Raw genomic sequence first — 16,208 nt, 5'->3', positions numbered from 1 at the left:
AATAAACCACTGGATGGTGGGGGCTGGCACCCCTACCCACCTTTCACTGGGGAAGTAACTGGCCTAGCACTTCTGGGGGACTATCCTACTATGGAACCCCACCAGTCCACCAGTAGGGTGCAGTTTTTGATCTTACCCAGGACCAAGCAGGCCTACCTGCCCTGGTCTAGCTTTCTCATTAGGGCTCCTACATGCCATCTCTGGGCTCTCTCTCTCATTGGGCCCAGCTCACACTCCGACCTCATTCCAATCTTATAACAGCCTGCATGCTGGCTGACCTGTACCCACTTTGGCTGTGATGTCCCCCCCTGTCAAAGAGACCTTCATCTCTTACAGCCTCTGGCCCTACCTCCAGGCCAGTTGGGGTGCCAGATAGCTCACAGTGGCCCTGGCCTGCTCCTCATGTTGGGCTTCATTGCCCTTCAGCCCTTCGGCCCTCGCCCTCTTGCAAAGACCAGTGCAAGGGATCAGAGAGTCAACTTAGCAGCTGCTGACCCCCATACTCTAGAGAGGCATCCCTCCTAGGCTCCACCAGAGATCCCTCTTCTACTCTGGGGCTTTCCTGGCCCCTTTGTAGGCCTACCAACTGTTAGCCACATGCCTAGGCTGGGCCTTGTTCTAACTAGACCTAAGCCTTATTCCTAGGCCTGTGGACCCCACTGGGTCTGTAGGAACTCCCTGCCATCCCCATAGTTTCCCCCTTACCACCAAGGTGTTTGGTGAGCAGCAGCTCATTCAGGTGTTGTTGCTCCTTTGGCTGCTTGCAACAAACTCCTGCCTCAGCCCTGAGAGCCAGGATCTAAAATGGCTGCCTCAGCAGGGCTGGCCTGCACCTGCCTGCTTTCAGCCCTTAAAGTTACAGAGCATCAAAGGCACTCCATCACAACAGAACATATCTCAAAATGATGGATTTGACAAACATTACCAACCTGGAAGACACTGTGTATTGTGTATCACTTATCGTAGCTATTGGAAGTCATCAATAATATATTGGATGGCCAAGACCACTTCATTTCCTAGAAAGGATTTTAATTCAGATTGGTAAAATAATATACTAGATTAAATAACAGCACTTAATTAATTGGAAAAAAATGGTTCCTTCATGTTTTGTTAGTTGTAACTATGTAGGAAATATACTTTTTTACAAGAACACAAGTTAGGAGGAATGAGTTTGAATGAAAACAAAAGCTCACTTCCTCTCTGGGAAAGTTTGGATTCAATTGAAAGTCTGTAATTTAGATCATATTTACAAGGAGTTTTAAGTGCTCAAAAGCTACATAGAGAGACTACCCTTAGGCCAGGTCCACATGAGCAGTGGCATGTCCAGGGGCATCCCCCATTTCTACATGCTGCGGAGTCCTCATGCTCACTCTGTGTCCTAGCCAGCCACTCCTTGTCTGGTTGGGGTGCAGTGTGACTTGAGATGGAGGAGCAGGTAGCCTTGGGCTAGCGGCTCCCCTGTCTCTGTGTGCCTCAGTGTGCCCAGAGCTGCCTGATCCCCCATCTTAAGGCACACTGTACCCCAGCCATCCAGGAAGCAGCTTGCTGGGGCACAGCATACATTACTGCAGGGGCTCCACAGCATGCAGAGAAGGGGGTGCAGGCAGTCCTGGGCTGCCTGCTCCCTGATCTCTGCATTTGTCCTGGCACTCGCCACTTTGGCGTGGCATGGTGCACACCACTTTTTCCGGGATTTTTATTTATTGATTTATTTATTTTGCTACTGGGAAATCCTGGTAGCATATTTGCCTTGGAACTGCAAATTATCAGCTCTGTGCACTGATGGATGTGCAATTCTTGTGGTTTGTGGTGCTGCAAAGAGGTTTGCAGTGCTGCAAACCACATATACCTGCACGTCTAGTTCCAGCCTTAGAATTTATTCCACATATAGAGATTTTGCATACTTCAAAATAATTCTTAAATATAAAATAGGGAAGGCCACTATTGCTGATAATGTCTTCAGAATGTGAATGGACTTTTAATGCACCTATTGTAAGTAGATAAAATAGGCCATATTGATTTATTTTTCATTTTCATGCATATGGAAATAAATGATGTACCTAATAAATGGCTGCTGACATTTTGCTGTCTAAACAATAACATAATGATTGCTGTAGCTGCTGTACAAAAGCTTTATTCTTATTTACAGCCAATTCCTTTCACTGTTCCTGAGCAGAATTGGTTGGGAGTTGCCATTAAAATTAACAGATAGCTGACAGCCTGATTGCTGCTGAAAGAAGAATACAATTTTCAGAATAACTATTGTGTTCATTAAGTTGTCTGTGATCATGGCTGGAGAATGAAAAAAAGGATTTTCCAATTCTATCTCAGGCATCAGCTGCTGCAATATTTAGTAGCACACACAATCTTTGCTGTGGAACAAACCAAATGGAAAGATTATACAACATATTTTATTTTATGGACAAATTCTAACCAGATACATGCCAAGCCTGTTTCTCAACAGTTTAAAAAAATGAGCATATTCCTGAACTAAATGCCATTTTCAGGTTGATTCTACCTTTCTGCAAAAGGTAAGTGCCAAAAAAGATAATTCAGAGTTGGGTAAGAGGTATTGAACTTGTAGACTATCGACATGTCTCCAGTGCTTGTAAGTGAGCCTAGGAGCCCCATGAAACAAACCCAGCCCACTCAGTGTGGCTAGGGATAGACATTAAAAAAGCCTGATCCAGGTTAGACAAATTGCAAGTTTGTCTAACCTGGCTAGGCTAAATCAGTTTTATAACCAGACAGACATCCCAGAAATGCAGGCACATGCCTGCAGTGGCTCAGGCTAGAAGCCAGGTGGCGCTAGAGCAACCGTCCTTTCCTTCCACAGCATGGAGTTGAGTGGGGCATGGCCAGGCTCTGGCAGAAGCTCTGATTAGCCTAGCAGGGAACTGATAACAGTGTTTATCACCCTATTAAGAAAACAGAAGGACATTACCAGCTACTTGTTGATTCTGCCTGTTGATTATACCTGTTGATTCAGCATGGACTGTAGCCAACATATGGTCTGCTAGCTGATACAAAAACACCTTCTCAGCAAGGCAGAGGGGAAGGGGGAATTCCTGCTTAGTGGGGAGTGGTGAGGGGAAGGGGGAAGCAGCCTGCAGTCTCTGGAGCTGCAGCCAGGGCAGAGAGGAGGGGCCAGCCCTCCTGTGGAGCACAGAGCCCCACCCAGCCCAGAGAGCATGCTGGGATGCTGGGAGTGTCTGGTTTACCTTAAACCAGTGAGGGGTCTGGGACAGACTTTGCATAAACTGGTTTGAGCAAAATCAGTTAAATCTGATAATACATTAACCAGGTTTACCTCAAACTGGTTTCAGCCATTCTCAAACTGGTTTATGTGCACTCAGCATGTGTTCTGTTACAGGTTTAAACCAGTTTCTGATCACTTAAACCAGTTTATGTGTAAGGTCTGTCTCTAGCCTGTATGTCAAAGCTGAAAATTAGATAGCATAGCCAGGTTAGCATAATTCCAAGATCACGCACCAAGTAACAAATGTGAAACAGAGCTTAAGTACAGCTCTGAGCACATGCTTAGGACTGTACTAAACTGGCTATGCTAATGTTTATCGTTTTTGGGCATGCTGAACTGAAGCAAATGGGTGGTAGCTTAACTCCCAGGCTTACCTTGGAGTCAATGGAGGTATGGCATAAGCCTTTCTATCTTTCTGTGTTAACAAGTGGGATGATCAGTGCTGCTATGTCTTTAAGGCTAAGTATGGGCTGTCAAAAAGCCCACAGCTGAATTGACTCAATCTTCACAGGTTAGTCTCAGCTACATAGATTGAACCAATAAGTAAGTAAACAGACATTCACTTTTGATTCCTGAAATGCAGCCACATGCCTGCAGTGACTCAGGCCACAAGCCAGGAAGCATTAGAATACGGCTCCCTGCTCAGCTGAAGCAGACAGCTTAGGTCGAGCCTGGCCCACCCACCCTGCAAGGAGGAGCTTGAAGGGGACATGCAAAGCATCCTGGGATGCTGGAAGCTGAGAGGAAACTTGAATCTAGAGGGGATCTGGGACAGAAGTTCAATAAATCTATTTAACTTAAATCAGTTAAGTCTGATACTACATTCATCCAAGTGTATCTTAAATTGGTTTTGGCTATTTTGAAAGTAGTTTATGTGCACTGAATTTCTGTTGTGTTACAGATGTAAACCAGTTTCTGATCACTTATACTGGTTTATGTGTAATTTCTGTCCCTAGCTTAAAAGCATTTAGAGTGAAGTCCTGTGAATACCCAAGTCCTACTTAATCCCTTTCAATAGATCTTATGTGGGGTATAAGCAATAAAGAGGCCAGTCACTAGTTCATTGCCCAACAGCAAATGTCATTAGCTGAAGTTTAACATTTTCTAATTACTAGGATACAAGTTAGGGACAGAAGAATTCTAAACTAAGTAAAGGTAATAGTAGTCTGACAAGTATTATTTAGCACCATACTCCAGATGAGATTGAGTTGTAGCAGGAACATCTGCCAATGCATATTAAAATATAGCTTTTGTTCAGCAGCATAAATAGTTTATTTTATAAAAGCCATGCCAATATTTCACTTGGAAGGCATCTAAAAAAGAAAAGAAAGCCTTTGTATTATTTTTGGTCTATGGCATTTCATCATGGGCTTCCCACCAGATACATTCAGTCACCAAATTGTGTCTTTTTGGTTTAAACCAGTAGCCCAGCATTTCACTGTGAACTTTATGTATTTTTTTAATTGAAGGTTAAAGTTCTGAATTAAGTAGAACTTGTTCTACTCTCTTTTAAACCCATAAAATAAGATGTAGCTTTACAACAGTTCTCTCTGTTAGAATTTAACTGAATTATGACTGTGCAAAATGAAAATGAAGGAAGGATAAAATCCATGGGTTTAACCAACAGGCCCACATATAGTAATTAATAACAAAAATCCCCAATGAAATAGCCTCAGGATGAAAATGATAAAATACAACCTAAAAGATGCTTCCCTTAGCACAAATCACATGATGATATGGGAGCAAAAGCAAATAATTTGAGATAAATTTTTTACTTCTAACTGTGGTACACACAGCTTTTTCAAAAGGAAACATGATTTCTAAGTGGATATGTCTTTAACTGGTGCACAATGAATGCTGCGGCCTCATAAATCAGCAATGCATCTTTTGTAACTTTAGTTTGCAAAGTAGATTACACATTCCAATGATTAAACTTCTACAATAAAACAGGATCTGATAAACCCTATGTCTGTTCAACTGTTCTTTTTTTATATACTCTGAAATATACAAGTCATCTTTTAAAGAGACATTTTCACCTTTGTGAGTATCCACTGAAGAACTTTTCTTTCCCTGGGGTTAAGAGACTGTTCTGGAGATCAGAGAAGATAGACGCATTCCTTATAATGATTACAATATACAGTTTTGTTTTCTGACTTTTTCTTCTATCGCCCCAATGTTGTCCTTTCTTGTCTATCTCTTTATTTGCAGAATGCAGTCACTACCTATCAAGAAGTCTTTCAAACCACTCTAGCTTCCCTCTAGTTTCATGTATGCATAGTGGTTAATAGGTAACATTTTAGTCCTACTGAACTGGATAAGAAAGACCCCTTTCACTTACAGGTGGCCAGGCTTTCACTCCAAAACTGGAAGAGAATACATAAGTGGCAAATTCAGGGCTCTCAGTCTGGCATGAAATATTAAGGGCCAGATTTACACTGACACTGTAAATGCTCAAGTGGGACACAGCAGGGAATTAGATACCTAAAGCATGATACAAAGTGTAATACAAATTGGCCTGGTACCAGCATGCAAGTCAGGGATGGGCAAAATGCGACCATTCTATCCGGCCCATGGGGCCCCTAAAAAATTAGAAAATTAATACTAATCTGCTCTGAGCTGCCTGTCAAGTGGCCCTTGATGGCTTGCCGAAACTCAGTAAGCAGCCCTCTGCCCAAAATAATTGCCCGCCCCTGATAAGTCCACTATGCACTTAAATCTACTGTGTGCCTCCTTTTGTGACTTCAGGTTCCCTAAGTAGACATGCTTAAGAACATGAACTGCAGAGAAATGCTCCAAACCATACACTTTGACTCAAAACACCTCCCCCGCTCCAAGTTCCAAAGTGATTCACATTGGCCTGACGAGGCAGCCACACTTCAGCTAAGTCTCCAAAGGGCCATGCTAATAAGCAGACAAAACCAACAATTCACTAATTTTGACAGCACAGAATACAACAATAGACTAGGGCAAGGCACTTGCACAGCATGCAGGAGCAGTATCATAACCATGGCAGAGCAAGCAGGGCCAGCAGCAGCATCCTTCAGTGCTCTGCACCTCTGCTCTCCCACGCTCAATGGCATCTCTACCCAGAGTATTATAATTGCTAGTTATATCTCTGCATTGGAGACTGAGATTCTAAGTGCTTCTTCCACTGTGAGGGAATTTGAATCCAACATAGTACCTTGTTTAACCACTTGTTTAAAGAACTGCTAGTTTAGGGGCACTCTTGAGCTATCCTGCCAAACCTGGTTCCCTGAACTGACAAGAATTAAAAAGACAAGGAACAGAAGGAGAATGAAAATAAGAGGGCTGCTCTTATAGTCTACTGGTAAAGCCACTTCATCTATGAAGAAGGAATCCTGGGTTTTTGTCTCTGCTACCAGAATTATTTCTATTTGAAACACTGACTGTGCAATGTAAAATGCATAGGATACTAAGACTAGGAGCAAGAACCCAGGACTTCTCTTCCCAGGGCAGGTCCAAAACCATTAAAGGCAACCTCCCACTTGCTTACTTCCAGAAACTTGACACTCTCTGGCTGTGCTGGCTGTGTCATGTTGCCTCCCAAGGGCCTGAAGTTTTTATTTTATAAATAAAAAAGAAAAAGAGATTAGTGATCAGAACAGCTCACAGCAACAACCTCAACTCTCCTGTCTGAAAGTTTTACTATTTCTGCTGTCTGGCTGGGAGGATAAAACTGATTATTTTAAATCAGGAAAATGTTCTATTGCTTATGTAAGAATAACCCCAAACTGTGGTAATTTAAATTGATCATTTGAAATTACATTTCAAATAGATGGTGATCTTTGAAGTTAATACATTGACCAAAAATCTGGGTATTCCATTCTCATTTATTGCAGGAGATCTGATATAATTATGTGATAAAGGAAAAGAAGAACTCTGTTAATTTTTTCAATTACTTTTTAATGAATAATTTAGACATTTTACTAATGCTTCATATTAGAATATATATATAATTTCATTGTATTTTGTTCAGGACATGCCATATTTAATAATCCGAAACTAAAATCAGAAAATAAAGCACAATAGTGCTTATATCAACAGGAAGTGTGTGTCTATATTTAACTATAAAAATTAATGAGCATGTCTGCAATCTGGTTAGATAAAGAAAAACAATTCTGAATCTCCATGATCATAGAAATGTCACGGGATTGAATTTAATACGGTACGTTAATTAACTAAGCCTGAACAAACAAATTTAATTATTTCATCATTCATAAATGGAAGGTGAGAGAAAAAAGAGAGACAATGATTTCTGTTTGAATAACAGCAATTTAAAAAATGGAAAACAAACTGAAAGCAGAAAGCAAAAAGCAATATTTTCCTTGCTTCCTTCCTTCCGCTTTGGACACGTCAGAACAGGTTCGCTTGGAGCTACATGGGGTGATCCTGAGCGTGAGACTTCCTGCTTCCTATCTCTTTTCTTTTCTGACTCTCACCTGTCTAAAGGTCTCTTGCTTTTGCCTACCTCCCTTTATGATTATTTGTTGCATTTTTGCAGTGTTTTCTTCTTCTTTTTCTCTGTCCCCTCCCCACTTTACCTCTCATTTCTCTGTCTGTGAGTTGCATTTGTCTACTTCACAGGTCCTCACTTACTGTTTTTCTTTCTTTCTTGCCTGTCTGCCATGGGGAGTTATCTTATTTTGTCTTTTGCCTTCCAAGGAGTGCTTTTAATTTCCCCTTTTTCTTTTTCATTTAATTTTTTCCTAACCCTCAAACCTCCCCTCCATTTTTCACTCTTTCTTTCTCCCCTTCAGGCACTCCCCCCTTCCCTTTTTGCTTTTCATGGCTGCATTCCCAGACACTTATCTCTGTAGTTTATATAAACATTTTTTTTTTTTGTGTTCCCTGAGTTAGTTTTAGCTTTTGGGATTCACCCTGTCCTAGCAGGAATGGCCATTCCTACACCCAGTGACTGGCATGGGGATGCCTCTCAAAACCCCCCCCTTAACCATGGCTTGAGGGTTCACACCCCTCACCATGTCAGGATCAAGGTATGCGCACGTGCCCCAGCTGATCTCCTGGGATAGTGTAACATGTTACGCAGCTCATGTTAACACGGTCCCGGTGATTTACCTGAGTGCTCCCACCCTGGTCAACAGGGTGTGCGCAGAGGGCCTGGACATCGCAGGCATACACTATCTTGTCCTGCACCTAGACACCCAGGTGGTAAGGGCGGTGATTTCCAACATGCCCCCACACCCGTCCAGCTGGGAGCTGGCCAACTGATGATCAGAAGCAAAGACCTGAAGCTGAAGCATGTTCTGTCCTTTCAAAGCCAGGTCTACATGCTCCTCAGGGAGGGCCCCCAGTCTCTACCTTACTCCTTGAACCTCAATCTGGTGGAGGTTTATGATTTATTTTTCCTTGGGGGAGATCACGTGTTTCCAGTGTGGTAGTTCTTCCCACCTAGCAGCCCAGTGCCTGCTGGGGAAAGCAGCTGGAACATTGGTGACTGCAGTGGCACTGAAGGATGGTGCATTCAATTCTAAGACACAGGCCCCACCCAGTGAGGCTGGGCTCTCTTCCCAACCACCTTTCAACCCTGTTCTAGCCGAGGGTGCTATGGTCTCTGGCATGATAGCACTGTCCAGCAGAGGGGCTGGGACTACTACCCAGCCCTCTCCCCTACCCATCCTACCTATGGTGCCCGCCCCCCATGTTGCAGTGGCCCCACCAGGTGGAGGGGCTCATACCTCCACTTGCTTCCCATCTGCCCCAGCCAAGGTGGCTGGGGCAGCCAGTGACTGTGATGGGCCATCTGTCAGATGATGGGTCTTGGGCCTCTTCCTGGCTGCCCTCCACCACGGCCTTGTCTGAGGTGGCCAGCCCCAAGGGGGTGGGCTGAGAGTGATCTGGCCCATCCCCTATGAAGGGGGGGGGGGTGCTGCCTGCCACTAAGAAGAAGAAAAGGAGAGGAATATGAAGGGGGCCTCTCAGGATACCCCATCCTTGCCAGGACCCCCCCCAGCCAGTGCTGAGGTGGCCCCCGCTGGAGAGCCTGACCTCGCTCCAGCTGTCCTGCCAGTGACCCCGTTGCACAAGGCCATGGCCGGAGATGACTCAGCAGCGGGGGAGGTGATGGCGGGGGTCACCAATTGCTTGCCTGCCTGTCTCCCAGCTCCCAGAGTTGGATGGCAGTGAAGGTGATACACAATGTCTCTCTTCTGGACGCCTGACCCAGGGGGCAGCAAAGGGGCTTCTTGACTTCTCAGTTGCATCCTAGCCTACCAGATTGGATGGGGAAGCTAGTGAGATGGAGATCCAGCTTTCTGAGTGTTGCAAGCAACCTCAAGAGCAGGATAACTTCTCTCCCCCTAAGGCGGCAGAGATCACTCTCCTGGAGCTAGTCCTCGACCTGGACAATGAGAGGAGGCTGCTGTGCCCGGACATTGAGAACATAAACACCATGTTTTTGGGCAAGCCCCCACCTGGGGTATGGCCTCACCGCTGTTCTGTTGGAAACATCCAGCCCACATTGGTGGATACCCCCCAGGTTGCCCCTGACTATGGGGGTCTCCTGGCCTTTCTGAAGCAGACCAAAGGACAGAAGAATATAGTGGTGAGCAGACCCTAAGCTTTTTGTCAAGGCTGCAAGGGCTGCAGTCAAACTTAAGCAGAAAGATCTAGGCAGCTGACAGATGGCTTACCATCTGGAGAAGCTCGCACAGCAGGTGAGAGATGAGTGGAGCCTGGGCGGGTCTCTGGAGTAGAGTAGGACATGATAGGCCTTCCCCAACCTGTCTTGCTCTGCTCTTTGGTGCTTGCTCTTTCACCCACACCTTACCTCACTCTTCCTCTCCCATACCCACACCCATGGCACTTCTAACATCAATGGATGTCAAGACCCAGTGAAATGGGAGGCCATCTTGGAGCTCCTGCACCAGAAGATGCTGCCATCACCTTCCACCAGGAGACACATTCTGATGGGCTCAACCAGGTAGCCTGGCATGCTGCCTGGCAAGGCCACTTGTTCCTGAGCCATGTCACCAACCTCAGTGCCAGAATCATGACTCTCCTATCGCCACAGCTCCAGCTTGACATAGCAGTGGCATAGGAGGTCGTCCCTGGCTGCCTGCTCACAATCCTCATCACCTTAGTGCACCACCACCTGATATTCATCAGTATCTATGTGCCCACTGATAGCCAGGAGAGGGTGGTTTTTTTGAGACCTTGGCTGCCCCCCTGCACGACACTAGTGAGGATGATGACCTGCTCCTCGGAGGTGGGGACTTTAACTGCACCATTGATGCTTTGCTCCTTGGGGAAAACTAGGAGTAATGGTCACAAACTCCTGGAAGATCATTACAGGCTCATTTCAGGCTCAACATTAGGAAAAACTACTTCACAACTAGGTGTCCAGACTGTGACACAAGTTTTGCTTTCAAGACTTTGCGGTACAGTTTCTCCAAACCCCCTGCACCTATCTCTTAGAAACCTGGCAGGCTTCATGGCCTCAGAAGGGGCTACCATTCCTGTAACTTTCATCCAAATCAGGCCAGAAATGACAAAGTTATAGGCTGTTTCGACCTTCCCCATTATAGCCTATGGACAAAACGTTGGAACAATGTAGAAATGGCGAAATGTTTCAACTTGACTCATTTTGTTTCGAGGCTGTTTCAACCATATCTGTTCCATTTCAATTTTGCTGTTTTGTCCTCGAAACAAGTCATAGTAGCCTTGAAACAAAACTGGTGGTGAAATTTCACACAGCCCTACTGAGTAGCGATACTGCGTACTGGGCGGGACCATATAAAACAACCTGTTCCCACTGCACGACCTACTCACAGCCAACAAACTCTTTGGCTTGGACATTGGCCTCATCTCTCTGGAACAGGAAAAGGCAGTCAGGTGGGCCACACCTACCTCTTCCAGACCCTGGAGGCCTTTGGCTTCAGGCCTCTCTTCCCAGGGGCCCTCCAGGTCTTATACCAAGACACCTCCAGCCTGCTCAAGGTGAAAAGCATGGTCTGCCCCATTCCCCGCACACAGGGACATCCATCAGGGCTGTCCCCTGTTGGGCATGCTCTATGCCCTGGCCATCAAGCTGCTGCTGTACACACTGTGGTGCCACCTAAGTGGCGTGGCCCTGCCAACGGCCATGAGCCTATCCACTGGCCCTCTGCTCTGGCTGTCGGCATATACAGATGATGTGACCACCTTCCTTAGCACCCAGTAAGACATGTGGGCCCTGACAGGCTGCCAGTGAGCCTATGAGCATGCCACCTCAGCTTGTATCAATTGGGCCAAGAGTGATACCCTGCTGCTCGGTGCGTGGACCAGTGTGAGCCCCCGCTCCCCCCAGATTTGCCAGGGGGCCTCCCCTGGCACTGCAAGGGCCTCAAGATCCTGGCCATGTTCCTTGAGCTGCCGACTTTCATGGTACACAATTGGGATACCCTTGAGGAGGGGATTGAGGCCTGCCTGCAATGGTGGCACTACCACCTACTTAGCCTCTCCTACTGTGGATGGGTCCTTGTCGCCAAAAACCTGGTGGTGGCAACCCTGTGGCACTGGAGGGCCTTACTCAACACGCTGCTGGACCTACTTGAGAGACTCCAGCACCTGGTAGATTTCTTCTGGGATGGGCACCACTGGCTCCCATGGGCCGTCCTTTACCTACCTGTTGCTGAAGAGGACCAAAGCTGACTCGACCTGGCAAGCAACGCGGTTGCCTTCCACCTGCAAGTCCTTCAGCAACTCCTCTACAGTGAGGAGTGCCCTGCCCTGGCAACAGCTGGTGTGTTGGTTCCTGCAGAGGGCAGGAGCCCTCAGCTTCAATTGGGAGCTCTTCCTGCTGGACCTCATGGTCCTGAACTGGGTGGTGCTTCCGGCCTGTGCCTGTGGTTCTTGTCCAACACCTATGGTTCTTGCAGCTGCTGAGGGAGCCCCTGGTGCACAAGCCAGCCGTGCAGCACCCCTTGCCAATACTGGCCTCTGCCAGCCTCACAGCCACCCTCATCCAGGCACATGTCCTCCACCTGGGCCATCTCCTTGACCCCACTTGGTCAGCCTGGCTCTCACCTGAAGCCCTGACTACCACCTGGGCGTGCACTCAGCATGGGCCATCTCCTGCGTGACAACCAGGTTGCCCTCCCACTGGAGGCAACAGCTGCACTGCATGACCATCTTCGGGCATGCCAGGTCCCCCTTGCCCTGAGCGAGGCCTTCCCCCTGCTCCTGATTGCCCTGGCTGTGGTCAGCAATCTGGCTGGCAGGCCTGACACCTTGCTGATACTGCCCATGCTTCCCAACAGTGACACGGGTTATCCCATTGCTTCTCTGCCCCATAGAAACCTGTATGCCTGGGTGGCATATGACCGCCACTCCCAGGTCCTGGGAGGCCATCCTTATACACTGTGGCAATGGTGCCTGGTGCCACCAGATTCCCCACCGGCCCACCTGGCTTGGTGCACACTGTATAAGCCACCAACCTAACAAAATCTGGTGGGATTCTTCCCACGACTGGGCGGTACGCATTGAGGGTTATAAGCTGTACAGAAAGGATAGAGTGGGAAAGAGAGGGGGAGGGGTGGAGCTCTATGTCAATGAGCAATATACATCGACCCTTATCAAAACAGAATTGGAGGAGGAGAAAGTAGAAGGATTGTGGGTTAGGTTACATGGAGGTCAAGGAGAAAGGGATTTGGTGGTAGGGGTCTGCTACAGACCCCCACACCAAGGGGAAGAACTAGATTTGGGGATCCTGAGGCAGCTCTCGGAGACCATAAAAACTACAGAGGCGGTAGTCATGGGGGACCTAAACTGCCCAGACATCTGCTGGGAGACACAGACATCAAAATCCCACCACTCATGCAGGATCCCATCCTGTGTACAGGACCTCCATCTGACACAGGAGGTACATGGTCCCACTAGGGAGAATGCCTTACTGGACATGGTATTGGCAACAGGGGATGACATGGTAGGAGACCTACAGATCGGTGGTCACCTGGAGAACAGTGATCACCAAATAATAGAATTCACCATAAGACGTCGAGTGGGTAAGGTAACTAGTAGGGTGAAAGTGCTGCACTTTAGGAAAGCTGACTTCAATGAACTCAGGCGTTTAGTCAAGGACACACTGCAGAGTAAGAGTTTTAAAGACTTGGGAGCCCAAGAAGGGTGGCTGTGCCTTAAGGAAATGATCCTTTGGGCACAGAGGGAGACGATCCCAGTGTGGGGAAAAAGGGGGAAAGGGGCCAAGAGGCTTCCTTGGCTGACCAGAGAAATCCAGGGCAGCCTACGGGCTAAAAGGGGGGCTTATAAAAAATGGAAATGAGGAGAGATTACTAAAGAGGAGTATACCTCCTCTGCTCGCACTTGTAGGGAGGCAGTTAGACGGGCCAAAGCTACCATGGAGCTAAGGATGACATCCCAAGTTAAGGATAACAAAAAATTGTTCTTTAGATGTATAGGGAGTAAAAGGAAGGCCCAGGGTAGAATAGGACCTCTACTAAATGGGCATAAGCAAATGGTGATGGACAGGTGACACAAGGCTGAACTCCTCAACGAGTTCTTTGCCTCAGTGTTCCTAAGTGAGGGGCAGGACAAGTCTCTCACTGGGATTGTAGAGAGGCAGGAGCAGGATGCCAGACTACCAAGCGTAGACCCTGAGATGGTACACAGGCACTTGGAGGAACTGGATGCCTTTAAGTTGGCAGGCCCGGATGAGCTCCATCTGAGGGTACTGAAGGCACTGGCTAACGTCATTGCACAGCCACTGGCGGGAGTATTTGAACACTCGTGGTGCACGGGCCAAGTCCTGGAGGACTGGAAAAGGGCCAATGTGGTCCACATTTTCAAGAAGGGGAGGAAGGAGGACCCAGGCAACTATAGGCCAGTCAGTCTCACCTCCATCCTAGGCAAAGTCTTGGAAAAAACTATCAAGGTTCACATTTGCGAGAGCCCAGCAGGACAAATTATGCTGAGGGGAAACCAGCACGGGTTCATAGCAGGTAGATCATGCCTGACTAATCTAGTCTCTTTTTATGACCAGGTTACAAAACACCTGGACGCAGGAGTAGGGGTTGACGTCGTTTACTTAAACTTCAGGAAGGCCTTCGATACGGTATCCCATCCCATACTGGTGAACAAGTTAAGAGGCTATGACTTGGATGACTACACAGTCCTGTGGGTGGCGAATTGGATAGAGGGTCATACCCAGAAAGTCGTAGTGGATGGGTCGGTATCGACCTGGAAGGGTGTGGGCAGTGGGGTCCCTCAGGGCTCGGTCCTTGGACTGATACACTTCAATGTCTTCATCAGCGACTTGGACGAGGGAGTGAAGTGTACTCTGTCCAAGTTTGTGGATGACATAAAACTGTGGGGAGAAGTGGACACGCCGGAGGGCAGGGAACAGCTACAAGCAGACCTAGACAGGTTGGACATATGGGCGGAAAACAACAGAATGCAGTTCAACAAGGAGGAATGCAAAGTGCTGCACCTAGGGAGGAAAAATGTCCAGCACACCTACTGCCTAGGAAATGTCCTGCTTGGTGGAACGGAAGTGGAAAGGGATCTTGGAGTCCCAGTGGACTCCAAGATGAACATGAGTCGGCAGTGTGACGAAGCCATCAGAAAAGCTAATGGCACTTTATCGTGCATCAGCAGATGCATGATGAACAGAACCAAGGAGGTGATACTTCCCCTCTATCGGGCGCTGGTCAGACCGCAGTTGGAATACTGCATGCAATTTTGGGCACCGCACTTCAAGAGGGATGTGGATAACCTGGAGAGGGTCCAGAGAAGGGCCACTTGTATGGTTAAGGGCTAGCAGGCCAAGCCCTATGAGGAAAGACTAGGGCACCTGGACCTCTTCAGCCTCTGCAAGAGAAGGTTCAGAGGTAACCTTGTGGCTGCCTATAAGTTCATCATGGGAGCACAGAAGGGAATTGGTGAGGCTTTACTCACCAAGGCGCCCCCAGGGGTTACAAGAAATAATGGCCACAAGCTAGCAGAGAGCAGATCTAGACTGGATATTAGGAAGAACTTCTTCACAGTTAGAGTAGCCAAGTTCTGGAATGGGCTTCCAAGGGAGGTGGTGCTCTCCCCTACCCTGGTGGGTCTTCAAGAGGAGGTTAGATAGGCATCTAGCTGGGGTCATCTAAACCCAGCACTCTTTCCTGCCTATGCAGGGGGTCAGACTCGATGATCTATTGAGGTCCCTTCCAACCCTAACAGCTATGAATCTATGAAACCTCCAAGAAGACTGGCAACCTGCAGTGGCGGTTGCTGCACAGCATCCTAGCCACTAGCATGTTTGCATCCCACTTTGACCCAGCCACCTCAATGGCCTTCCCCTTCTGCCCTGGGGACATTGAAAGCCTCTTTCATGCCTTCCTCAATTGACCCTGCCTGCGGCCGTTCTTTGTCACTCTCAAGTTGCCACTGCAGGCGTTGAGCAGGAGCCTCTCACAGAACACCTACATGTGCTCCTACCCATACCAGGTGGCCAAGTGGGATGCCATCTGCCTGGCCAACTATCTGCTGGGTCAGGCTAAGATGCTTGTTCTCAAGAGCTGCCACAATCAGCTTGCCAGGATCAGCTCAGATGATTCCCTACGGCTTTTCAGCCTCCTGGTGCGGGTGCACCTCTCACTGGAGTTTGAGCATGCTGTGCTCAGTGGGTGGTGCCTACCTTTGATGTGTACTGGGGCACTGTGCCATGTGGATGATGGCCATCTTCAATACGCACTCTGGCATGACCAGTCTGGGTGACCAGGCAGGCTCGGTGGCGGACTGTAACTCCAAGCTTGCGCCATGCCCTGGGCCCTCACCAGGCTGCTTTTTGCTTTTTTTCTTTGTGTGGGTAGTTGAAGGTTTTGCTACATGTACTAATGGATAGAGAGAGGGTAGGAATCATTTGTTCATAGAGGGCTTTGGTCTTTACAACCATGTGGCCAGGTGTCCCAACCACATAGTGGCATGT

The sequence above is a fragment of the Alligator mississippiensis genome, chromosome 4 (assembly GCF_030867095.1).
Source record: "Alligator mississippiensis isolate rAllMis1 chromosome 4, rAllMis1, whole genome shotgun sequence".
NCBI lineage: Eukaryota > Metazoa > Chordata > Crocodylia > Alligatoridae > Alligator > Alligator mississippiensis.
The sequence above is the reverse complement of the archived record's forward strand: the minus strand, read 5'-3'. Positions refer to the sequence as shown.